The sequence below is a fragment of the Ranitomeya imitator genome, chromosome 4, assembly GCF_032444005.1.
Source record: "Ranitomeya imitator isolate aRanImi1 chromosome 4, aRanImi1.pri, whole genome shotgun sequence".
Taxonomy (NCBI): Eukaryota; Metazoa; Chordata; class Amphibia; order Anura; family Dendrobatidae; genus Ranitomeya; species Ranitomeya imitator.
Genome location: NC_091285.1, coordinates 203,564,745 through 203,591,684, shown reverse-complemented (window position 1 = coordinate 203,591,684; position 26,940 = coordinate 203,564,745). Strand labels below are relative to the sequence as shown.

The 26,940-nt window shown below is 44.6% G+C and overlaps 1 protein-coding gene across 3 annotated transcripts in view; it reads left to right on the top strand.

Annotated features, from left to right (window-relative positions):
- Positions 1-26,940, top strand: part of ANO4 (anoctamin 4) — a 412,900-nt gene that overhangs the window by 175,118 nt on the left and 210,842 nt on the right. The window contains exon 1 of one of the 3 annotated variants that reach the window (XM_069764299.1): positions 10,563-10,766. The exons of 1 other annotated variant lie outside the window; for it this stretch is intronic. The gene's annotated coding sequence lies outside the window, so the exon portion shown is untranslated. Of the gene's footprint in view, positions 1-10,562; positions 11,171-26,940 lie in introns of those variants that run through there. One more of the 3 variants, XM_069764298.1, reaches the window with a different exon arrangement.

The window sequence follows — 26,940 nt, the reverse complement described above, 5'->3', positions numbered from 1 at the left end:
ATGGTGTGTTCCACTCCAAGGTGTTCTCCAGGTTGCCTTTCCTGAGCTTCGATCTTCTGGCTCTCGTTTAGTAGTTGTTGGAAACTACGCTGCATTAGGCCTACAAATTGGGTATGGGGTGTAGAGAGATGGTGTGTTCCACTCCAAGGTGTTCCCCAGGTTTCCTCTCCATTGCTTCGATCTTCCTGCTCTCGTTTAGTAGTTGTTGGAAACTACAGTGCATTAGGCCTACAAATTGGGTATGGGGTGTAGAGAGATGGTGTGTTCCACTCCAAGGTGTTCCCCAGGTTTCCTCTCCATTGCTTCGATCTTCCTGCTCTCGTTTAGTAGTTGTTGGAAACTACGCTGCATTAGGCCTACAAATTGGGTATGGGGTGTAGAGAGATGGTGTGTTCCACTCCAAGGTGTTCCCTAGGTTTCCTCTCCATTGCTTCGATCTTCATGCTCTCGTTTAGTAGTTGTTGGAAACTACAGTGCATTAGGCCTACAAATTGGGTATGGGGTGTAGAGAGATGGTGTGTTCCACTCCAAGGTGTTCCCCAGGTTTCCTCTCCATTGCTTCGATTTTCCTGCTCTCGTTTAGTAGTTGTTGGAAACTACAGTGCATTAGGCCTACAAATTGGGTATGGGGTGTAGAGAGATGGTGTGTTCCACTCCAAGGTGTTCCCCAGGTTTCCTCGCCATTGCTGCGATCTTAATGCTCTCGTTTAGTAGTTGTTGGAAACTACAGTGCATTAGGCCTACAAATTGGGTATGGGGTGTAGAGAGATGGTGTGTTCCACTCCAAGGTGTTCCCCAGGTTTCCTCGCCATTGCTGCGATCTTAATGCTCTCGTTTAGTAGTTGTTGGAAACTACAGTGCATTAGGCCTACAAATTGGGTATGGGGTGTAGAGAGATTGTGTGTTCCACTCCAAGGTGTTCTCCAGGTTGCCTTTCCTGAGCTTCGATCTTCATGCTCTCGTTTAGTAGTTGTTGGAAACTACGCTGCATTAGGCCTACAAATTGGGTATGGGGTGTAGAGAGATGGTGTGTTCCACTCCAAGGTGTTCTCCAGGTTGCCTTTCCTGAGCTTCGATCTTCTGGCTCTCGTTTAGTAGTTGTTGGAAACTACACTGCATTAGGCCTACAAATTGGGTATGGGGTGTAGAGAGATGGTGTGTTCCACTCCAAGGTGTTCCCCAGGTTTCCTCTCCATTACTTCGATCTTCATGCTCTCGTTTAGTAGTTGTTGGAAACTACGCTGCATTAGGCCTACAAATTGGGTATGGGGTGTAGAGAGATGGTGTGTTCCACTCCAAGGTGTTCTCCAGGTTGCCTTTCCTGAGCTTCGATCTTCTGGCTCTCGTTTAGTAGTTGTTGGAAACTACGCTGCATTAGGCCTACAAATTGGGTATGGGGTGTAGAGAGATGGTGTGTTCCACTCCAAGGTGTTCCCCAGGTTTCCTCTCCATTGCTTCGATCTTCCAGCTCTCGTTTAGTAGTTGTTGGAAACTACGCTGCATTAGGCCTACAAATTGGGTATGGGGTGTAGAGAGATGGTGTGTTCCACTCCAAGGTGTTCTCCAGGTTGCCTTTCCTGAGCTTCGATCTTCTGGCTCTCGTTTAGTAGTTGTTGGAAACTACGCTGCATTAGGCCTACAAATTGGGTATGGGGTGTAGAGAGATGGTGTGTTCCACTCCAAGGTGTTCCCCAGGTTTCCTCTCCATTGCTTCGATCTTCATGCTCTCGTTTAGTAGTTGTTGGAAACTACAGTGCATTAGGCCTACAAATTGGGTATGGGGTGTAGAGAGATGGTGTGTTCCACTCCAAGGTGTTCCCCAGGTTTCCTCTCCATTGCTTCGATCTTCCTGCTCTCGTTTAGTAGTTGTTGGAAACTACAGTGCATTAGGCCTACAAATTGGGTATGTGGTGTAGAGAGATGGTGTGTTCCACTCCAAGGTGTTCCCCAGGTTTCCTCTCCATTGCTTCGATCTTCCTGCTCTCGTTTAGTAGTTGTTGGAAACTACAGTGCATTAGGCCTACAAATTGGGTATGGGGTGTAGAGAGATGGTGTGTTCCACTCCAAGGTGTTCCCCAGGTTTCCTCTCCATTGCTTCGATCTTCCTGCTCTCGTTTAGTAGTTGTTGGAAACTACAGTGCATTAGGCCTACAAATTGGGTATGGGGTGTAGAGAGATGGTGTGTTCCACTCCAAGGTGTTCCCCAGGTTTCCTCGCCATTGCTGCGATCTTAATGCTCTCGTTTAGTAGTTGTTGGAAACTACAGTGCATTAGGCCTACAAATTGGGTATGGGGTGTAGAGAGATGGTGTGTTCCACTCCAAGGTGTTCCCCAGGTTTCCTCGCCATTGCTGCGATCTTAATGCTCTCGTTTAGTAGTTGTTGGAAACTACAGTGCATTAGGCCTATAAATTGGGTATGGGGTGTAGAGAGATGGTGTGTTCCACTCCAAGGTGTTCTCCAGGTTGCCTTTCCTGAGCTTCGATCTTCTGGCTCTCGTTTAGTAGTTGTTGGAAACTACGCTGCATTAGGCCTACAAATTGGGTATGGGGTGTAGAGAGATGGTGTGTTCTACTCCAAGGTGTTCTCCAGGTTGCCTTTCCTGAGCTTCGATCTTCTGGCTCTCGTTTAGTAGTTGTTGGAAACTACACTGCATTAGGCCTACAAATTGGGTATGGGGTGTAGAGAGATGGTGTGTTCCACTCCAAGGTGTTCTCCAGGTTGCCTTTCCTGAGCTTCGATCTTCTGGCTCTCGTTTAGTAGTTGTTGGAAACTACGCTGCATTAGGCCTACAAATTGGGTATGGGGTGTAGAGAGATGGTGTGTTCCACTCCAAGGTGTTCCCCAGGTTTCCTCTCCATTGCTTCGATCTTCCTGCTCTCGTTTAGTAGTTGATAGAAACTACAGTGCATTAGGCCTACAAATTGGGTATGGGGTGTAGAGAGATGGTGTGTTCCACTCCAAGGTGTTCCCCAGGTTTCCTCTCCATTGCTTCGATCTTCCTGCTCTCGTTTAGTAGTTGTTGGAAACTACAGTGCATTAGGCCTACAAATTGGGTATGGGGTGTAGAGAGATGGTGTGTTCCACTCCAAGGTGTTCCCTAGGTTTCCTCTCCATTGCTTCGATCTTCCTGCTCTCGTTTAGTAGTTGTTGGAAACTACAGTGCATTAGGCCTACAAATTGGGTATGGGGTGTAGAGAGATGGTGTGTTCCACTCCAAGGTGTTCCCCAGGTTTCCTCTCCATTGCTTCGATCTTCCTGCTCTCGTTTAGTAGTTGTTGGAAACTACAGTGCATTAGGCCTACAAATTGGGTATGGGGTGTAGAGAGATGGTGTGTTCCACTCCAAGGTGTTCCCCAGGTTTCCTCGCCATTGCTGCGATCTTAATGCTCTCGTTTAGTAGTTGTTGGAAACTACAGTGCATTAGGCCTACAAATTGGGTATGGGGTGTAGAGAGATGGTGTGTTCCACTCCAAGGTGTTCCCCAGGTTTCCTCGCCATTGCTGCGATCTTAATGCTCTCGTTTAGTAGTTGTTGGAAACTACAGTGCATTAGGCCTACAAATTGGGTATGGGGTGTAGAGAGATGGTGTGTTCCACTCCAAGGTGTTCTCCGGGTTGCCTTTCCTGAGCTTCGATCTTCTGGCTCTCGTTTAGTAGTTGTTGGAAACTACGCTGCATTAGGCCTACAAATTGGGTATGGGGTGTAGAGAGATGGTGTGTTCCACTCCAAGGTGTTCTCCAGGTTGCCTTTCCTGAGCTTCGATCTTCTGGCTCTCGTTTAGTAGTTGTTGGAAACTACACTGCATTAGGCCTACAAATTGGGTATGGGGTGTAGAGAGATGGTGTGTTCCACTCCAAGGTGTTCCCCAGGTTTCCTCTCCATTGCTTCGATCTTCATGCTCTCGTTTAGTAGTTGTTGGAAACTACGCTGCATTAGGCCTACAAATTGGGTATGGGGTGTAGAGAGATGGTGTGTTCCACTCCAAGGAGTTCTCCAGGTTGCCTTTCCTGAGCTTCGATCTTCTGGCTCTCGTTTAGTAGTTGTTGGAAACTACGCTGCATTAGGCCTACAAATTGGGTATGGGGTGTAGAGAGATGGTGTGTTCCACTCCAAGGTGTTCCCCAGGTTTCCTCTCCATTGCTTCGATCTTCCGGCTCTCGTTTAGTAGTTGTTGGAAACTACGCTGCATTAGGCCTACAAATTGGGTATGGGGTGTAGAGAGATGGTGTGTTCCACTCCAAGGTGTTCTCCAGGTTGCCTTTCCTGAGCTTCGATCTTCTGGCTCTCGTTTAGTAGTTGTTGGAAACTACGCTGCATTAGGCCTACAAATTGGGTATGGGGTGTAGAGAGATGGTGTGTTCCACTCCAAGGTGTTCCCCAGGTTTCCTCTCCATTGCTTCGATCTTCCTGCTCTCGTTTAGTAGTTGATAGAAACTACAGTGCATTAGGCCTACAAATTGGGTATGGGGTGTAGAGAGATGGTGTGTTCCACTCCAAGGTGTTCCCCAGGTTTCCTCTCCATTGCTTCGATCTTCCTGCTCTCGTTTAGTAGTTGTTGGAAACTACAGTGCATTAGGCCTACAAATTGGGTATGGGGTGTAGAGAGATGGTGTGTTCCACTCCAAGGTGTTCCCTAGGTTTCCTCTCCATTGCTTCGATCTTCCTGCTCTCGTTTAGTAGTTGTTGGAAACTACAGTGCATTAGGCCTACAAATTGGGTATGGGGTGTAGAGAGATGGTGTGTTCCACTCCAAGGTGTTCCCCAGGTTTCCTCTCCATTGCTTCGATCTTCCTGCTCTCGTTTAGTAGTTGTTGGAAACTACAGTGCATTAGGCCTACAAATTGGGTATGGGGTGTAGAGAGATGGTGTGTTCCACTCCAAGGTGTTCCCCAGGTTTCCTCGCCATTGCTGCGATCTTAATGCTCTCGTTTAGTAGTTGTTGGAAACTACAGTGCATTAGGCCTACAAATTGGGTATGGGGTGTAGAGAGATGGTGTGTTCCACTCCAAGGTGTTCCCCAGGTTTCCTCGCCATTGCTGCGATCTTAATGCTCTCGTTTAGTAGTTGTTGGAAACTACAGTGCATTAGGCCTACAAATTGGGTATGGGGTGTAGAGAGATGGTGTGTTCCACTCCAAGGTGTTCTCCGGGTTGCCTTTCCTGAGCTTCGATCTTCTGGCTCTCGTTTAGTAGTTGTTGGAAACTACGCTGCATTAGGCCTACAAATTGGGTATGGGGTGTAGAGAGATGGTGTGTTCCACTCCAAGGTGTTCTCCAGGTTGCCTTTCCTGAGCTTCGATCTTCTGGCTCTCGTTTAGTAGTTGTTGGAAACTACACTGCATTAGGCCTACAAATTGGGTATGGGGTGTAGAGAGATGGTGTGTTCCACTCCAAGGTGTTCCCCAGGTTTCCTCTCCATTGCTTCGATCTTCATGCTCTCGTTTAGTAGTTGTTGGAAACTACGCTGCATTAGGCCTACAAATTGGGTATGGGGTGTAGAGAGATGGTGTGTTCCACTCCAAGGAGTTCTCCAGGTTGCCTTTCCTGAGCTTCGATCTTCTGGCTCTCGTTTAGTAGTTGTTGGAAACTACGCTGCATTAGGCCTACAAATTGGGTATGGGGTGTAGAGAGATGGTGTGTTCCACTCCAAGGTGTTCCCCAGGTTTCCTCTCCATTGCTTCGATCTTCCGGCTCTCGTTTAGTAGTTGTTGGAAACTACGCTGCATTAGGCCTACAAATTGGGTATGGGGTGTAGAGAGATGGTGTGTTCCACTCCAAGGTGTTCTCCAGGTTGCCTTTCCTGATCTTCGATCTTCTGGCTCTCGTTTAGTAGTTGTTGGAAACTACGCTGCATTAGGCCTACAAATTGGGTATGGGATGTAGAGAGATGGTGTGTTCCACTCCAAGGTGTTCCCCAGGTTTCCTGTCTATTGCTTCAATCTTCATGCTCTCGTTTAGTAGTTGTTGGAAACTACGCTGCATTAGGCCTACAAATTGGGTATGGGGTGTAGAGAGATGGTGTGTTCCACTCCAAGGTGTTCTCCAGGTTGCCTTTCCTGAGCTTCGATCTTCTGGCTCTCGTTTAGTAGTTGTTGGAAACTACGCTGCATTAGGCCTACAAATTGGGTATGGGGTGTAGAGAGATGGTGTGTTCCACTCCAAGGTGTTCCCCAGGTTTCCTCTCCATTGCTTCGATCTTCCAGCTCTCGTTTAGTAGTTGTTGGAAACTACGCTGCATTAGGCCTACAAATTGGGTATGGGGTGTAGAGAGATGGTGTGTTCCACTCCAAGGTGTTCTCCAGGTTGCCTTTCCTGAGCTTCGATCTTCTGGCTCTCGTTTAGTAGTTGTTGGAAACTACGCTGCATTAGGCCTACAAATTGGGTATGGGGTGTAGAGAGATGGTGTGTTCCACTCCAAGGTGTTCCCCAGGTTTCCTGTCCATTGCTTCGATCTTCATGCTCTCGTTTAGTAGTTGTTGGAAACTACGCTGCATTAGGCCTACAAATTGGGTATGGGGTGTAGAGAGATGGTGTGTTCCACTCCAAGGTGTTCCCCAGGTTTCGTCCACATTGCTTCGGTCTTCCGACTCTCGTTTAGTAGTTGTAGAAAACTACACTGCATTAGGCCTACAAATTGGGTATGGGGTGTAGAGAGACGGTGTGTTACACTCCAAGGTGTTCCCCAGGTTTCGTCCACATTGCTTCGATCTTCCGACTCTCGTTTAGTAGTTGTTGAAAACTACACTGCATTAGGCCTACAAATTGGGTATGGGGTGTAGAGAGATGGTGTGTTACACTCTAAGGTGTTCTCCAGGTTGCCTTTCCTGAACGTCTATCTTCAGGCTCTCATTAATTTGTGGTTAAATGGAACAACTGCATTTGGCGTACTAGTTGGTTTGGGGCCTACTATCGGTGTCTGCCACTCCTTGCTGTTCTCCTGGTTTCCTGTCCTGAAATTCCATTTTCAGGCTCTCGTTAAGTAGTTGTTAATGTTAGACTGCATTTGGCCTACTAGTTGGGTTGGGGCCTACTATCGGTGTCTGCCACTCCTTGCTGTTCTCCTCCGCTGAACAATGCTGTGCCGCCTGTTTACTACGGTTGCCAATTTTGAACTGCATTTCGACTACTTACTGATTTGGGCCTATACTCTGTGTCAGCCTCTCATTCCAGTTGTCCTCCACTGCAATGCCCCCTGGTTAGTCCTGTGTTACCAATTTTGAACTGCATTTAGCCAACTTTATTCTTTGGGCCTATATCTGTGTTTCCTCCTCATCCTGCCCATTGCCCAGCCAGTGATAGATGAGTCTGCTGGTACATTGACCCATAACGCAAAATTCCCCGTGCACGCTACACAGCAAGATTGTGACCCTGCTGAAAGTCAGGTTCCTCTTCCCGCATACCATACCACCTTACACGGGGACAAAGAGGAAGGTGCAGATGAAAGTGCAGGTTCCTTCATCAGGTGGGGGGAGGAATACTAGTTGGTGACGTCACTGGCACCAGGCCTCTCATAGTACGCAAAAGTGTTGCTGCCGGTGGGAGGCGCCCCCGCCGTGCAAACACACCGCTGTACTTTGAGGGGCCCTGTGCCAGTGCCAATGCCAACGAGTGGGCCCCCCCTGCTTGCTCAGGATCACAGCACTTGCAAAGTTGAAATACTTACCTCTCCCTGCTCCACTGCCGTGACGTGGTCCAGATTTACTGGGCCCACTAATTACTTGAACCAGCCCTACCCCCCACAACTTTAGCCAAATGACCCCCAATTTCAAATGCCTTCCAATTATTATAAGCTAAATTACGATTGACAAGCTTCTGTAACAAGAATGGATTTTTTGCCATTAAAATGGGCAGTGTAGGTGTTTTCCTGGCCTCCACTCACTGCCGACTATGCTCCCCCATTGACTTGCATTGGGTTTCGTGTTTCGGGCGATACCCGACTTTTCGCCATAATCGGCCGATTCCACTCGACTCGACTTCTAAGATAGTCGGGTTTCGCGAAACACGACTCGACTCTAAAAAGGTCAAGGTCGCTCAACACTAGTTGTTACCAGTCAGATGGGCGGCGTATCCTCATCATTTCTCCACCCTGTCCGTCCCTGTTTTCCACAATATTTTAGTGAATACGAGTATGCGTGTGCCATACTCAGGACAAATTGTACAACAAATTTTGGGGTCCAATTTCTTCTCTTACCCTTTATAAAATAAAAAAATTGGGGGCGAAAAGATCATTTTTGTGAAAAAATATGATTTTTTATTTTTACGGCTCTGAATTATAAACTTTTGTAAATCACTGATCTGGGGATTTATTATGATGGAATATAGGCTGAACTGGAAGGACAAATGTCTTTTTTCGGCCTTACTAACTATGTTACTATGTTACTTAATGGGTCAAAGTGCTCACCACACATCTAGATAAGTTCCTTAGGGGGTCTACTTTCCAAAATGGTGTCACTTGTGGGGGGTTTCAATGTTTAGGCACATCAGGAGCTCTCCAAACACAACATGGTGTACCATCTCAATTCCAGTCAATTTTGCATTGAAATGTTAAATGGCGCTCCTTCGCTTCCAAGCTCTGTCATGCGCCCAAACAGTGGTTTACCCCCACATATGGGGTATCAGCGTACTCAGGACAAATTGTACAACGGCTTTTGGAGTGGTTCCAAAATTGTGCTGATGTAAAGTAGACATGTGGGAAATGTTAGTTATTAAGTATTTTGTGTGACATATCTGTGATTTAAGGGCATAAAAATTCAAAGTTGGAAAATTGCAAAATTTTCGTCAAATTCCGCTTTTTTCACAAATGAACGCAGATAACATCAAATAAATTTTACCACTATCATGAAGTACAATATGTCACGAGAAAATAATGTCAGAATCACCAGGATCCGTTGAAGCGTTCCAGAGTTATAACCTCATAAAGGGACAGTGGTCAGAATTGTAAAAATTGGCCCGGTCATTAACGTGCAAACCACCCTTGGGGCTTAAGGGGTTAATAAACGCTAAAAGAAGTCAAGAACAAAAAATGTTGTAGTCAGTATTTGTTACTCTTTTAGAACAAGCAGAGGGGAAAAATTATGGAATCATGAAAAACAAACAAATAAACACTCCAAAACATCCCTAGTATTTTGCTGCACCACCTCTGGCTTTTATAACAGCTTGCAGTCTCTGAGGTATGGACTTAATGAGTGTCAAACAGTACTCTTCATCAATCTGGCTCTAACCTTCTCTGATTGCTGTTGCCAGATCAGCTTTGCAGGTTGGAGCCTTGTCATGGACCATTTTCTTCAACTTCCACCAAAGATTTTCAATTGGATTGAGATCTGGACTATTTGCAGGCCATGACATTGACCTTATGTGTCTATTTTCAAGGAATGTTTTCACAGTTTTTGCTCTATGGCAGGATGCAATATCATCTTGATTGAAAAATTACTTAATCATCCCCAAACATCCTTTCAATTGATGGGAAAAGAAAAGTGTCCAAAATATCAACATAAACTTGTGCATTTATTGAATTTGTAATGACAGCCGTCTCCCCAGTGCCTTTACCTGACATGCAGCCCCATATCATCAATGACTGTGGAAATTTGCATGTTCTCTTCAGGCAATCATCTTGATAAGTCTCATTGTAACGGCACCAAACAAAAGTTCCAGCATCATCACCTTGCCTAATGGAGATTCACGACTCAGAACTGAATATGACTTTCATCCAGTCATCCACAGTTTACGATTTCTTTTCCTTAGCCTTTTGTAACCTTGTTTTTTTCTGTTTAGGTGTTAATGATGGCTTTTGTTTAGCTTTTCTGTATGTAAATCCCATTTCCTTTAGGCGGTTTCTTACAGTTCGATCACAGACGTTGACTCCAGTTTCCACCCATTCATTCCTCTTTTGTTTTGTTGTGCATTTCCTGTTTTGGAGACATATTGCTTTAAGTTTCTGGTCTTGACGCTTTGATATCTTCCTTAGTCTCCCAGTATGTTTGCCTTTAACAACCTTCCCATGTTGTTTGTATTTGGTCCAAATTTTAGACACAGCTGACTGTGAACAACCAACATCTTTTGCAACACTGCGTGATGATTTACCCTCTTTTAAGAATTTGATAATCCTCACCTTTGTTTCAATTGACATCTCTCGTGTTGGAGCCATGATTCATGTCAGTCCACTTGGTGCAACAGCTCTCCAAGGTGTAATCACTCCTTTTTTAGATGCAGAATAACGAGCAGATCTAATTTAAAGCAGGTCTTAGTTTTGGGAAATGAAATTTAGAGGGTGATTCCATAAATTTTTCCCACATAATTGAGTGAGTCCATAATTTTTACCCTCTGCTTGTTCTAAAAAAGTAACAAATACTGACTACAACATTTTTTGTTCTTGATTTCTTTTAGTGTTTATTAAAGCCAGGAAGTTGCCATTTGAAATGACTGTAGTTTTGTGCCGTGTCTGTGATCTGCTTTTTTAATTAAAAAAAAATAAACTACTCAATGAACATCCTCCAAGGTCGGTGATTACATAATTTTTTTTTTGCCAGGGGTTGTATATAGGCTGAGGCACTGCAGTCTCTGCAGCCTCCAGTGCTGTGTACAAGGACTAAGGAGGACCTCTGACCCATGCACTCAGCCAGCTCTCAGAAGCATGAGCTAGGTGTTGGGAGGAGAGCTCCAGCCAGAGACTTGTGATTACAATGCAGGAGCTGATGACATTGATGTGGTGCCAGGAAGACTGTGTGCACAGGGAAGAAGCCTGTGTTCCCATTACAGGCAGTGTAAGGTAAAGCAGCTTTGATGCTCTGCAGTCACTGGGGTTTTTTTTTCTGGTCCAGCGTCATGCTGACACTGCTCACTTGTTCTTGATTGGATGTTTCTAGGGACTGACTAAGAATACTGATGGTATCTTACAGAGTAGCTTAGCCACATGGATGAGGATTCCTCAATATCATTCTTCCTTATTCTCTCTAATGATCCATTGTTATAGCACAGCTTCCTCAATGCTGTAGCTGGAGGTCCTGGTATCAGCAAAGTAAACTAGTGCAGGTGGGCACTTGGGTGAAGATTTGCTGCCTGTGTGTGCCAAGTCACCCTGGATGCTCCTGACATGACTGCAGATGCTATTTGTCCAGGAGAACTAGAGGAGAGATGTCCTATGTGCCTGAGTGTGGGTTCTCAGCTCCTATGGTGAGTGCTATGATTTCAGCCCAGCTTTGCTGCAGTACATGATTTCTCTCTCCTCTTTGTTTCTTTGACCTTCATTCATTAGCTCTGGAGGGAGATGTATTGTGATGCAGGTTTGAGCTTGGTCACTAAAAGCTGTTTGTCAGATGTATAGAGAATCCCTGAGATGGTGCTCAGATATAGCATTAATAAAAAACATGAAGTGCTATGGGGCTGATAAATGTGTGCAAAATGTGTATCTATGTAAAGCTCTGTGTGTATAAATGTGTGTGAGCGTAGTATACATAGAGATGTGCTTCTAATAATGTTTCACTGAGTTTGTATTTAGTAAAGTAACACTGTGCAATAACATGAAATATTGACTCATTTTTCAGTTACTGAGTATCAAGTTATTCAGTGATGTCATGTAACAGAGCTGCAGCAAATCTGAGCATTATCTTCCAGCATCATAGATTGGCTTGTCATTGACCCAAATTCTGCAGCCAGGTGTCCTGTACACACAGGGTTCTGTTGGGCTTTTTCATGACCTTACTCAGTAGTCGATTACACACATGGAATTGTTTTCGTGTGACGCAGACCCAGCAGATTACATCATTGCAGTTTACTGGAGAGATGAGAGACCTCCAGACTAGTGCTGATGTTCTTCTTCGCCGCTCTACAACATCCGATGTGAATTCCGTCTGCTAGAGATAGATTAAATGGAACAAATCTAAGTAGAAAAAACCTTTACATATTTTTTTTCTTCTTTACGTATTTTCCGTGAGCTAAACATTTCCAGCAATTATGAATGTCACTAGGCTAAACACAAAAGCCCGGAATGGAAATTTGCTTAGGTATGCATGATCGCTAGATAGATTTATCATTAAACAGATTTTAATTACTTGCCAAATTAGAAATTGTCATTTTACGGATTTTTCAGAAAAGAGCGTCCCGATATTCAATTTAAAATGACAATGACGTGATTTCCTATTTTGAAAACATTCATTTTACAAACACAGCACAAAAAATTGGACCTAATTATAAAAATTATAAAATCTTAGTTGCTAGAAGCAAAAGATTAGGCGTCCCCCAAAAAAGGACATTGGTAGATAATGGGTTAAGGATTCTGGTAAAATTCAACAACCCTTAGCTGCCATTAGTCATTTTTGGGAAACAGAGAAAAAAATTTAAAATAAAATCACTGTCCATTTTTTATTTGGATAATCTTGATAATTATATCACTTTTCACTGCATTCTTTAGATAATTTTACGATTATAGCTGTTCATAAACTGCATTATAGATTTATCAGAAATAATGCGTGATAGCTTAATTACTCAGTAGGTAAAGGTTCAAGTCTAGGGGACATATGGAAATAGCTAACCGGGTTCACTCCATTCTTTACCTACAGACTTTAATGGTGTGTGAGCAGGCACGTCTTCATTGGTAACAGTATCCCCATAGCTGGAGATTCCTCCAGTCAGACTTTTATGTCATGTCCAGAGTATAAGTATATCATGGGAAAACCTCTTGAAGTGTTGTATTGTTTCTGGTCACCACCATCTACAATTGAATGTATTGCCCACATGGCTACATATGGCCATCAAAAAACAAACTGAGATCCTATGTGAGATAATGATTCTCATCTGGTTTTCCAAATCTCAAACTGTCCAGAAATGACGTTTCTGAGACCTTTAATCAAGATTTGCTAGTACAGCCATGAGTCTTCTTGGGAATGATGCAACCAGTTTTTCACATCTGGATTTGGGGATCCTGTGCTATTCTTCCGTGCAGATCCTCTCCAGTTCGGTCAGGTTGGATGGTGAACGTTGGTGGACAGCCGTTTTCAGGTCTCTCCAGAGATGCTCCATTGGGTTTAGGTCAGGGCTCTGGCTGGGCCAGTCAAGAATTGTCACAGAGTTGTTCTGAAGCCACTCCTTTATTTTAGCTGTGTGCTTAAGGTCATTGTCTTGTTGGAAGGTGAACCTTCAGGCGCGTCTGAGGTCCAGAGCACTCTGGAAGAGGTTTCCATCCAGGATATCTCTGTATTTGGCCGCATTCATGTTTCCTGCAATGACAACCAGTCGACCTGTCCCTGCAGCTGAAAAACACCCCTATAACATGATGCTGCCACCACCATGTTTCACTGTTGGGATTTGTCCTGCTGCGTTTAGCTGTCTTTGCCCGTCTGTTCATTCCTCTCTTCCCGCCCCGACTCTGTGTGTTCCTGTGTGTTTGGATTCCCCGGTACTCAACTCTGCTTTGGCTCTGACCTGATTCTGTCTCTTGCTTCTAGTACTTCTGCTACGGACCGGTACTGACCTTTTGGCACTCCTCTGACTCTGTGTTTGGAATTCCCCTTGGTTCTACGCTACGCTCTGGTATCAATCCGGCTTGTCTGACTATTCTGCTGCCACCTGGTGGTAGCCTCGCTGCAGTTCTGCTGGTCTGCTCTGAGCAGGATTTCAGCCCTCTCTCCACTCTACTGCCATCTAGTGGAGTTTGCATTTACCTGCAGTGCTTCATCTCATCAGACCAGAAAATCTTATTTCTCATAGTCTGGGAGTTCTTCATGTATTTTTTTTTTAGCAAACTATGTGGGCTTTCATATGTCTTGCACTGACGAGAGGCAACCGTCCGGCCACTCTGGCATAAAGGCCTGACTGGTGGAAGGCTGCAGTGATAGTTGACTTTGTGGAACTTTCTCCAATCTCCCTATTGCATCTCTGGAGCTCAGCCACAGTGATATTGGGGTTCTTCTTTACCTCTCTCACCAAGGCTCTTCTCCCTTGATTGCTCAGTTTGGCTGGACGGCCAGGTCTAGGAAATCTTCTGGTGGTCCCAAACTTCTTCCATTTAAGGATTATGGAGGCCACTGTGCTCTTAGGAACCTTGCATACTGCATAAATTCTGTTGTAACCTTGGCCAGATCTATGTCTTGCCACAATTCTGTCATTGAGCTCCTTGGCCAGTTCCTTTGACCTCATGATTCTCATTTGGTCTGACATGCACTGTGAGCTGTGAGTTCTTATATAGACAGGCGTGTGCCTTTTCAAATCAAGTCCTATCAGTTTAAATAAACACAACTGGACTCCAATGAAGTAGTAGAACCATCTCAAGGAGGATCACAAGGAAAAGACAGCATGTGACTTAAATATGAGTGTCTGAGCAAAGGGTATGAATAGTTATGACCATTTGATATTTCAGTTTTTTTTTATTAAATTTGCAAAAATTACTACATTTCTGTTTTTTTCAGTCAAGATAGGGTGCAGAGTGTACATTAATGAGAAAAAATGAACTTTTTTGAATTTACCAAATGGCTGCAATGAAACAAAGAGTGAAAATTTTAAAAGGGTCTGAATACTTTCCGTTCCCAATGTATATAAATAGCTTGGGGTGAAATTCTGCCGGCAGATTTCCTTTAATGATTTCTCTTAACGATAGGATAGAAAATGTAAAGAATAACTCTAGGAAAACCTTATACTGTATTATTCCGTATTCTGGGCCTGGGACTGTGGCGCATGTCTTTTCACTTTGGCGTTCTTTGGATCTAAAAAAATATTTAGAATTGAGAGTCCTCAGTGGTTGATACCTTTTTCTCTTTGGATCTAAGTCATCCACTTGCACTAGGCATAATATAGTATGAAAGTTTTATATATGGAATGTTATTTATTAGTGCATCCAAGAGCTAGAAATTATTTTTCAGCCACTCACTCAATTAGCTTTTCATCAGGAATGGACTAAAAATTGTGTAATATAACTAAGACTAACATTTTTACTTCCTGTTGCATCTTTTATTATTAGGAAAGAATAGACATTATAAAAATTGTACTCATAATTTCTAACATTTGTCAGGCTTTTTTTTTAGTAGGAAACTTGTATAAGTATTGCTTCAAACGTATTCTCAATAATCTTTTGTTTGATTAAGTGGCATAATTATAATTTGTGTGAGAATTTTACATTTTTACATACAGCATATCATTATAGAGAAATCTTTCTTCCTACATGCTTTTTCCTTGTGAAACTTTGCCACAGCTGTCACTTTGTCACTTTCCATCATTATGATAGCTGTTACCTGGAACGGTAAGTGACTTACCCATAGTCATTACTCATGAGGTAGTCTGTCTGCTTGTATGACTATATTGTAAGGGCTCTGCGTCGACTACCGGGGAAGACACAGCTATAATTACTGGGCACAGGTAATGATTTGAATACTAGATATAGGGGGAGATACTGCTATGTCTTCTAGGGAAATGCAAGTGAAATGTTAACTGTGACATCTTTGGTTTGAGCCTGTGACTTGTAGCATTACTATTGGGAAGGGGAGAACAGTGCTTTAATTGCTGCTGGTGGGGGCACTCAAAAAACGTAACTAGAAGGGATTCAGAGGTTAAAAGGAATCTGTCAGTAAGATCAACCCTTCTAAGCCATCTATATGAGCATGTAGGTCATATGGAGTTGAATAAAATGATACCTTGATATCTGCAAATTGATGTCTTATTTCAGAGTAATCTACTTTTTTACTAATATGGAAATGAGCTGTTCAGGACTATGGGCCGGACACTGATCTGCCTGAGAGTCTGCCTCCAGAGCTTATTTTAAGGCTGTGTGCACACGTTGCTGATTTTTCGTGGTTTTTTCGATTTTTTTTTTGCAATAAAAATGCTATAAAACCACAAAAAGACAGCAGACAATAAGCATCCCATCATTTAGAATGAATTCCGCATGTTTTGTGCACATGATGCGTTTTTTTCCGCAAAAAAAATGCATCGCGGTAAAAAACACAGCATTGGGAAATGTCCGGAAAAAAACGCATCAAAAACGCATCAAAAACGCGGCAAAAATGTGCAAAAAACCCATGCAGATTTCTTGCAGAAAATTTCAGGTTTTTCTCAGGAATTTTCTGCAAGAAATCCTGATCGTGTGCACATAGCCTTAATGAAAAGGGGCTTTCATTGTTCTTTGCATTGAAGCTTTAATAAAATTGTATTTGTCACACTACACACTGCTATTATTCACATAGCCTTCAGTCTTATTTTTTTGCGACATGTGTTTTGAAATGCAACCATATAGCACCTAGAAATTATATGTGAGTTGTGCCTGTCGATTTGATATATTTAGCCAGCAGCAAAAAGGAACACAGCAACTGCGAAGTGAGAGCACGCTTAATTAGGCTGCAGTTGAGATCTTCTCTTTGGGAGTGTGCCTTTTCCCTCTCTTTGTTGCAGCTGTTTGATGCAGATTGGCCTGTGTTATAGAGGCGAAAAAGGAAATGCTCACAGAACTCTGCTGTAAGCCCAGTTAGTAGAAGGGAATATTTGTATCTTCATTAACTGGGGGCATAACTTTGGTATGGTGGGGCACAAATTGAAGGTAGGTGCTCACTAGTGATCAGCGAACCTGTGGACGTTCGGGTTCGTTGGGTTCTGACAGACTTTAAAAAAGTCCGGTTCAGGACTTAAACTTGACTTGAACTTGATCCTGGACTTCAAACCCCTTTCAAGTCAATGGTGACCCAAATTTTAGTGCTGTAAAATAGTCGGAGTAAGTTCTAGGGGACTGTGAAAGGAAGCTAAATGGGGGTGAGAACCCTGAAAACTAGTGTGGGTATGTGGATAAGGAAATGGCTTAAAATACCAGAGAATAAGAACAAAAGAAAGTGAAGTGACCGAGGGCAAGGTCGCCCATGTATATCCATGATCTGGCCCAGCAAAACTTCCACACTCAGATTCTATTTTAACAACCGTATCTTTACTGTTATACATTTTCCTTAACACATCAGAACACAATAATAGACAGTACAAAATATGCCTATTCACAGAGATAACGTGTAATAACAAACTGTCCCTCACTTTCCCTATCCACACGTTACCAGTTCCTTTGTTCCAAGAGGTTATCTTCCCACGTCGCAGGCCTGTCTGTCACTGCAGGGGGACGCTCCAGCCGAAGAGAAAAACAACAGGGATTAAACAAAACTCCGTCCCTCAGGTCCAGACTGTAGTCCTTGGGGTTCAACAGGTAAGGGTGGAATGTTCGGCCTCTCAACAGAGGACCCGCTTACAGTTCATGGGCTCCAGGGTCTGTGAAGATGTCACCGTCGGGTGCTCCGCAGTGTGGGAGCTGGGAACAATCTGGATGTCAGCTTCCAAGAGATAGCGGTCATCCAGGCAATCTTCTATATCGCATCTACAGGAGGACGCCAGCACACACAGACCTCTCTCTGCACACACCAGTTTCCCGGGCTCCCTTTTTCCCTCCCCTTCCTGTTCACATGACATCACAGGGGGAAGTTCTGCCAATACAGTTTGTTTCTCTGTAATCACATTCGGCATAGGTATAACTTCTGGCCACACGGGGGCAGTGTCTGTCACAGATTCTATGTCAATGATAATAGAACCGTCACATATGGCCAGCTCACTACAAAAGCATTATTATCTTGACCCAGAAGGCAAAGGTCCAGGAGGAGTAGGAGGTATCCAACACTGTTTTTGAATTTTATTTATTTATTTTATTTTTTGCTGAAAACAGGTGGTGTAATAATCTGCTGACCACTATTATTATTATTATTTATCATTATAGCACCATTTAGTCCATTGCGCTTTACATGTGAAAAGGGGTATACAAAATAAAAAAACAAGTATAGTAATCTTAAACAATACAAGTCACGATTGGTACAGGAGAAGAGAGGACCTTGCCCGCGAGGATTCACAATCTACAAGGGATGGGTGAGGATACAATAAGTGGGGGCAGAGCTGGTCATGCAGTGGTTTGGTGGATCAGTGGTTACTGCAGGTTGTGGGCTTGTCGGAAGAGGTGAGTCTTCAGGTTCCATGGTATGCGAGAGTCTGATAAGTTGGGGTAGAGAGGAGGGGGGATGCGCTGGAGAAAGCTTGTATGCGATTGTGGGAAGAGGAGATAAGAGGGAAGTAGAAAAGGAGATCTTGTGAGGATCGGAGGTTGCGTGCAGGAAAGTACCGGGAGATGAGGTCACAGATGTATGGAGGAGACAGGTTGTGGATGGCTTTGTACGCCATGGTTAGGGTTTTGCACTGGAGTCTCTGGGTAATAGGGAGCCAGTGAAGGGAATGACAGAGAGGATAGGCTAGGGAATAGCAGGGGGACAGGTGGATTAGTCGGGCAGCAGAGTTTAAGATAGATTGGAGGGGTATGAGTGTGTTAGAGGGGAAGCCAGAAAGTAGGAGATTGCAGTAGTCAAGGCGGGAGATGATGAGGGCATGCACTATAGTTTTTGCAGATTCTAGGTTGAGGAATGTAAGGATCTACAAAAATATTTTTGTGTTGAAGTTAGCAGGAACTGGAAAGGGCTTGGATATTCAGTTTGAAGGAGAGATCAGAGTCAAGGATTACCCAGAGGCAGCGAGCTTGTGAGACTGGAGAGAGTGAGCAGCCATTTACTTTAATAGATAGGTCTGTTGAGGGAGTCGAGTGAGATGGGGGAAAGATGATGAATTCTGTTTTGACCATATTACATTTTAGAAATCTACCTCTCTGTATACAGGCCATGAAAATAATGTGGAGAACATCAAATAGTAAATGTGCCATGTTGCTGGTGGTGGTAATGTTGCTGCTGCAGGGAGCGAGAGGGTGGGGTCGATCTGTATCTGCTACATGCCCAAATTAAACACCTTTCTCTGGTTCAAGCGTATCTTCATAAGCCCGAGTGCTGTTGGATGAATGGTGAGGCCATAACAAGTACAGGTGGTTTTAGATTGATTGAATGAGAGTGCCTTCAGTCCCTTTGCCTTGTCTTCCACCCAACCCCCTGCTGAAACACAGATTTTTGCACCTGTGTCCCATGGGCATCTGTCTTAAGTCTCACCCCCTTGCAAATCAGGCAAGCAGTCTGAACCCCAAGTCATGCAGCATTCACTTCTGCTTTTTGATAACTCTGCTAGCTGTGGTTCCATGGACCATCCGCGTGGCCCTGCCCTACAATTCAAAGAGATTGAGTTCACTGATCCCCAACAACTTGTTCTGTTGGAGGGAGAGCATGTGGGAGGGCCGGGTAGTGCAAATGTTCAGTGGACCACTGCAGCACATTTCTGATGATGCAGATGAAGAAACACAGGTGCCAACTGTTGCTGCATTCTGCTGTGTGTGCACCAGTAAAGGAGGGCAGGCGTGAAGACTGGGTAGAACACCCCGCTAGGGATTATGATTATTTATTTTTAAGGCAACATTGATTTCATGGTGCTGCACATGAAGAGGGTTTCACTAGGGTTGAGCGAAACGGATCGGACAAATTCAAAAATCGCCGACTTTCGGCAAAGTCGGGTTTCATGAAACCCAACCCGATCCTAGTGTGGGATCGGCCATGAGGTCGGCGATCTGCGCACAAAAGTCGCGTTTTGTATGACGCTTTTAGCGCCATTTTTCAGCCAATGAAGGAGGACGCAGAGTGTGGGCAGCGTGATGACATAGGTCTCGGTCCCCACCATCTTAGAGAAGGGCATGACAGCGATTGGCTTGCTTTCTGCGTCGTCACAGGGGCTATAAAGGGGTGTGCACGCCGGCCGCCATTTTACTTCTGCTGATCTGAGCATAGGGAGAGGTTGCTGCAGCTTCATCAGAAGAAGGGATATAGTTAGGGAGGGAAGATTAACCCCCAAACTGCTTGTGCTGTAGCGATTTCCACTGTCCAACACTACCATTTGTTTGCAGGGACAGTGGAGTTTATATTTTTGTACATGAGCTCTGTAGCTTATTAGGCTGCCTGCCTTATAAGGCTCCCTGATAGCTGCATTGCTTTTTGCACGCTGCTGTGCAAACCAACTGCTTTTTTAAAAGCAAAAATCCTGTTGCTCCTTTCTGCACAGTTATCTTGTTTATTTGTCCACACTTTTGTGTGCAGCAGTCCTTTTTATTACTGCCATACTTTTCCTGAGATCATTGTAGGGAGATTGAAATTGTACTACAGTCCTTGTATTTTTTCATATATCTTCCAGCCACTTTCTGCCACTTACATTGTGTTGTTTTATGCACTGGGCCTGAGTTTTGGTTCAGTCTCCCCCCAAAAAAGTGAGATTCAAATTCTCACAAAGTGGATATACTTCAGTCCTTTTAGTTTGTCGTATGTCAGCCAGCCACATTCTGCCACTTAGATTGCGTTGTTATATACACTGGGCCTGAGTTTTGGTTCAGTCTCCCCCCAAAAAAAGGGAGGTTCTAATTCTCACAAAGTGGATATACCGTATATATTCGAGTATAAGCCGAGATTTTCAGCCCATTTTTTGGGGGCTGAAAGTCCCCCTCTCGGCTTATACTCGAATCATACCCGGGGGTCAGCAAGTGAGGGGGGGCGGGGCTGTCTAATTATACTTACCTGCTCCTGGTGCGGTCCCTGCGCGTCGCTGCTTCTTCCAGCGCTGCATATTCTTCCTGTACTGAGCGGTCACATGGTACCGCTCATATAGGGGTGGAGCCGCATATTCATTACTGTAATGAGCGGTAACGGTGACCGCTCAGTACAGGAAGAATATGCGGCGCCGGGAGAAGCAGAGACTGCACTGCGCCAGGAGCAGGTAAGTATACGGGGAGGGGGAGCGCAGCGCTGTGCGATATTTACCTCTCCTCATTCCGGTGCGGTTCCGTCATCAGCGTCCTCTGGCTGTGATGCTCAGGTCAGAGGGCGCGATGACGTTGTCAGTGCGCGCCCTCTGCTGAACGTCAGTGCTGAGGACGGAGCCGCACCCGAACGAGGAGCAGGTGAAAGTACCGGGGTCCTGAGCGACGGAGAGGTGAGTATATGATTTTTTTTTATCGCAGCCACAGCATATGGGGCAAGTGACTGTATGGGGCATCTTATGGGGCTATAACGATTGTGCAGCACTATAAGGGGCAGTGTCTGTATGGAGCATCTTATGCGGCCATGTGCAGCACTATAAGGGGCAGTGACTGTATGGAGCATCTTATGGGGCCATAACGTTTGTGCAGCACTATAATGGGCAGTGACTGTATGGATCATCTTATGGGGCCATAATGTTTGTGCAGCACTATAATGGGCAGTGACTGTGTGGAGCATCTTATGGGGCCATAACGTTTGTGCAGCACTATAGTGGGGCAAGTGACTGTATGGAGCATCTTATGGGGCCATAACGTTTGTGCAGCACTATAATGGGCAGTGACTGTATGGAGCATCTTATGGGGCCATAACATTTGTGCAGCACTATAGTGGGGCAAGTCACTGTATGGAGCATCTTATGGGGCCATAACGATTGTGCAGCATTATATGGGGTAAGTGACTGTATGGATCATCTTATGGGGCCATAACGTTTGTGCAGCACTATAAGGGGCAGTGACTGTATGGAGCTTCTGTATGAGGTCATAATGTTTGTGCAGCACTATAATGGGCAGTGACTGTATGGATCATCTTATGGGGCCATAACGTTTGTGCAGCACTATAATGGGGCAAGTGACTGTATGGAGCATCTTATGGGGCCATAACGTTTGTGCAGCATTATATGGGGCAAGTGACTGTATGGAGCATCTTATGGGGCCATAATGTTTGTGCAGCATTATATTGGGCAAATGTGTCTATGGAGCATCTTATGGAGCCCCTATTACCCTTTATGCAGGATTATATGGGGCATATTTTAATATGGAGCATTTAATGGGGCCCATCAAACTTTATGGAGCATTATATGGGGCTCCTGATTCAATATGGATATTCAAAAACACTTAACCTACTGCTGTCTCAATTAATTTTACTTTTATTGGTATCTATTTTTACTTTTGACATTTACCGGTAGCTGCTGCATTTTCCACCCTAGGCTTATACTCGAGTCATTAAGTTTTCCCAGTTTTTTGTGGCAAAATTAGGGGGGTCGGCTTATACTCGGGTCGGCTTATACTCAAGTATATACGGTACTTCAGTCCTGTTAGTTTGTCGTAAATCAGCCAGCCACTTTCTGCCACTTACATTGTGTTGTTTTATGCACAGGGCCTGAGGTTTGGTTCAGTGTCCCAAAAAAAAATGGAGATTCAAATTCTCACAAAGTGGATATATTTCAGTCCTGTTAGTTTGTCGTACATCAGCCAGCCACTTTCTGCCACTTACATTGTGTTGTTTTATGCACAGGGCCTGAGTTTTGGTTCAGTCTCCCCCCAAAAAAGTGAGATTCAAATTCTCACAAAGTGGATATACTTCAGTCCTGTTAGTTTGTCGTATGTCAGCCAGCCACTTTGTGCCACTTAGATTGCGTTGTTATATACACTGGGCCTGAGTTTTGGTTCAGTCTCCCAAAAAAAGGGAGATTCTAATTCTTTTTCAAAAGATTTATTGGATTTTTCAGCTAGAACAGGGTAGTTAAGAGGGGTAGGAAGGGGAGGGAGGCAAAGGGAGGTGGGAAAGGGGAAGGGATATGATGGGGGAAGGTAAGGCAAAAAATAACATTAACAATCAGTGTAATGTGCGTCAAATATCAAACAATTTGTTGACAGCATAAGCCGTGCAAGCCTTTAAAAAACACTTTTGTTGTACATCCTGTAAATGAAGAAATTAGCATGTGCAAGTAGGTAACATTTATTAACCTATGTCAATCTGTGTAGTAATGGATTAGGTATGTTAGTTAGTCTTGAGGTTCAAGTAATCGGTGAGGGAAAAATTTGGTCCCATTTAGACCATTTTTTTGTGAATTTGGTGAACTGATTGTTTGCTAATGCAAATTGGAGTTCGTGTGACCTATGTTGAGCAATTAATAGCAATATGTCACCCAATGGGGGAATGTATTGACTCTTCCAATGATAGGCTATGGTATTCTTTACAACTATACAGATATGGATTATGATGAGTTTCAGAGCATGCTCCACTTGGTCGAGTTCTAATGAGAGTAGGGCTGTCTGAGGCGAAAGGGTGAAAGGTGTATTAAGGAGTTTACTGAATATATTTTTGGAGATCTGTACCCAGAGGGAATTTATAGTTGGGCAGTTCCAAAAGACATGTAACATGTCTCCTTTTTGTCCGCAACCTCTCCAGCAGAGGGGGGAGCTAGTGGACCCTATATGGGCTACCCTGTTTGGTGTGTAGTACCAGCGTGTCATGACTTTAAAATGAGTCTCTTATAGGGACATTAGTAGGGTAGACTGGTAGGAGATGGATATGGCCTCCTCCCAGTCTTCAATGCTATAGGTAGAATTTAGTTTCTGTTCCCATTTTATAGTTGGTGGGCTTTTGGAGAAGTTATGGTCAGAGTTAAAACAGTTATAAACAAATCTGTGGCTCCAAAAGATGCGATGTCCAACATTGCCCAGTATCTTAATCGACTCTTCTGAGAATTTTGTTTTTTTCTCAAGGAATATTTTGATGTTCTTTTTAAGAATCAAATAATCTATGAAAAAAGATGAGTGAACACCAAATTTATTTTTTAATGTTTGGAAGTCTAAGAATTTTTGTCTGGTGAAAACATTTCGTATTTTTTTTATTTTTGAGTTTGGCCATACGCTAGGCAAGGTCTCATTGATTATGGAGTACGTGAGAGACAGGGGGATTTCTTTAATGATGTCTGAATGGTTTGAGCCTCGGGAGATTCTAATTCTCACAAAGTGGATATACTTCAGTCCTGTTAGTTTGTCGTATGTCAGCCAGCCACTTTCTGCCACTTAGATTGCGCTGTTATATACACTGGGCCTGAGTTTTGGTTCAGTCACCCCCCAAAAAAAGGGAGATTCAAATTCTCACAAAGTGGATATACTTCAGTCCTGTTAGTTTGTCGTATGTCAGCCAGCCACTTTCTGCCACTTAGATTGCGCTGTTATATACACTGGGCCTAAGTTTTGGTTCAGTTTCCCCCCAAAAAAGGGAGATTCTAATTCTCGCAAAGTGGATATACTTCAGTCCTGTTAGTTTGTCATATGTCAGCCAGCCACTTTCTGCCACTTAGATTGCGTTGTTATATACACTGGGCCTGAGTTTTGGTTCAGTCTCCCCCCAAAAAAAGGGAGATTTAAATTATCAACAAGTTTATATACATCTTCTGCCTTGTTTTACAGTACCATATAATGGTTGTTATTTTGGTTAGATTTTCCCAAAAATTAGGAAGTCTGGTGGAAGAGCCCGTGGGCGGTGGTTGCCAGCTGGTACTGATGGTGGTGTTGGTGGTGGTGCATCTGGTGGTAGTGGCAAAAGCACAATAGCACATAAGGCTGGAGGTGTTGAGCCAGCGTAATCGTCTGGCTACACATGGCCTCAAAGGCTCCCTTATCTGGGAGTAGGAAAACAGCTTTTAAAGCCGGAGCAGCAGGAAAACGTTTTGGCTTTCCTTGCTGACTCAGCCTCTAGCTCTTTCGCCTCCTCTTCAGAAAGTTCCAAATATAAAAGCAGCGAGTCATCAGTGGATGCTCCTGGTCAGGAACAAGACATTTCCTTGTGTCCTTCACCCAAACCAAAAGTGAAGGATGCATCAGGCGACACTACAGGTTACTCCATGGAGCTCTTTACACATACCGTGCCTGGGTTAGAACGGGAAATTGTTAACTGCCCATTACAAGATGAATCGGACATGGAGTGCACTGATGCAGAGCCACAGCTAGATTATAATGCTGTTCCATTGACTCAGATCACTACATTGCCCTCGCAGTGTACTGAGCCAGAATCTGACCCTGATGAGACTATGGTGCCCCGAACGCTATAGCACCTTACACGGTGACACAGAGGAAGGTGCACATGACATTGAAGAGGAGGTGATAGATGACCCAGTTGTTGACCCAGATTGGCAGCCATTGGGGGAAGAGGGTGCCGCTGCCAGTAGCTCAGAAGCGGAGGAGGATGATCCGCAGCAGCCATCTACATCGCAACAGCTGTCATCTGGCAGGCCCGTATCAGGCCAAAAACATTTGTCAAAAACAAAAACAGTTTAAGGACAGCGTGGCCATCCGGTGAAAGTAGCACAGCGTGCAATGCCTGAAAAGGTATTCCATAGTAGGAAGTTTGTAGTGTGGCAATTTTTTAACCAAGATCCGAATGATCAGTCAAAAGGTATCTGTTAGAAATGGTCAAAGACCTTTAGCAGAGGGAAGAATCTTCAAAATTTAAATACAACGTGCATGCTTAGACATTTAACCAGCATGCACTTGCAAGCCTGGACTAACTACCAAATGTCCCGTACCGTTGGTGCACCTGCTCAGAATGAAAGTAGTCAGCAACGCTACATTGCTTCCCTCACTGTAAGCCCACCGGTTAGGACACCACCAGCAGCAAATGTGGAGGTATCGTCGCAAGGCCAAAGCAGTCAGGGAATCACAAGGTTATTGGTAGGAAACACTGTATGTAGGCCAACATCAAGAATACCATCACCAACCCTCTCTCAATCCGCCATGTCCACCACCACCACCGCTAGTTCCACCATATGCAGCTCTCCAGTCCAGCTCACCATACAAGAGACTCTAGCTAGGAAAAGAAAGTACTCATCCTCTCATCCACGTGCACAGGGTTTGAATGCCCACATTGCTATACTAATCTCATTACAGATGATGCCCTACCGGTTGGTTGAAAGCGAAGCTTTCAAAGACCTGATGGTCTACGCAGTACCACGCTATGACCTACCCAGTCGGCACTTCTTTGCAAGAAAAGCCATCCCAGCCCTCTACCAGCATGTCAAAGACCGCATTGTCCATGCACTGAGGCAATCAGTCAGTGGAAAGGTGCACCTCACAACAGATGCATGGACCAGTAGGCATGGCCAGGGACATTACGTGTCCATCACGGCGCACTGGGTTATTATAGTGGATGCAGGGCACACAGGGGACAGCCATAGTGGGACAGTTCTGCCTAGCCCATGGTCTAGGAAACAGTTGGCTGTAGGCATTCACCACCCCTCCTCTTCCTCCAGAAGCAAAAGGTCATCCACAGAGCGCAGTCGCACGACCACTCCATCCGCAGCTGCCAGTGTTGCACACGAGGTGTCCAATTATCGAACAGCTAGTGGTAAGTGTCAGCAGGCTGTGTTAGAAATGAAGTGTTTGGGCGACAACAGACACACCGCAGAAGTACTAGCCGAGTACTTGCAGAAACAAACTCAGTCATGGCTGGGCAGTGTACATCTTGAGGCAGGCAAGGTAGTCAGTGATAACGGAAGGAATTTTATGGCTGCCATAGCTCTTTCATAACTTAAACACATACCTTGCCTGGCTCACACCTTGAACCTGGTGGTGCAATGCTTCCTCAAAAATTATCTGGAGTTACCAGCCCCGCTCCTGAAGATGCGAAGACTTTGCTCGCAGATCCGCCGGTCACCCGTACACTCCAGCCGTATGCTGAACCATCAGCGATCGCTGAATATTCCCCAGCACCGCCTAATAATTGACGTTGCAACAAGGTGGAACTCCACACTGCACATGGTTTAGAGGCTGTGCAAACAGAGGCGTGCTGTAATTAATTTGTGGGAGGATACACATACACGGGCCGGCCGTTGGAAGGCAGACATGGAGTTGTCTGATGTGCAGTGCTCGAAGCTCCAAGACCTCTGTCAAGTCCTTCAGTGTTTTGAGGAAAGCACACGGCTGGTAAGTGCAGACGACTCCATCATAAGCATGAGCATGCCACTAATGTGTCTGCTGATGCAAAGTTTGAAGCACAATAAGGAGCTGGCATCTGCAGCCGAGGAGGAGGGAAGCCTTGATGACAGTCAGCCATTGTCTGCTCAGGGAACTCTCCTGGACGAGGTGGCGGACAAAGAGGAGGAGGAGGATGATGGGGATGAATATTTATGGGAGGAGGATGCTTCTCAGGGGGCAATACAAACTGGTGGCATTGCAAGGTCAGGTACAGGGTTTTTTGCGG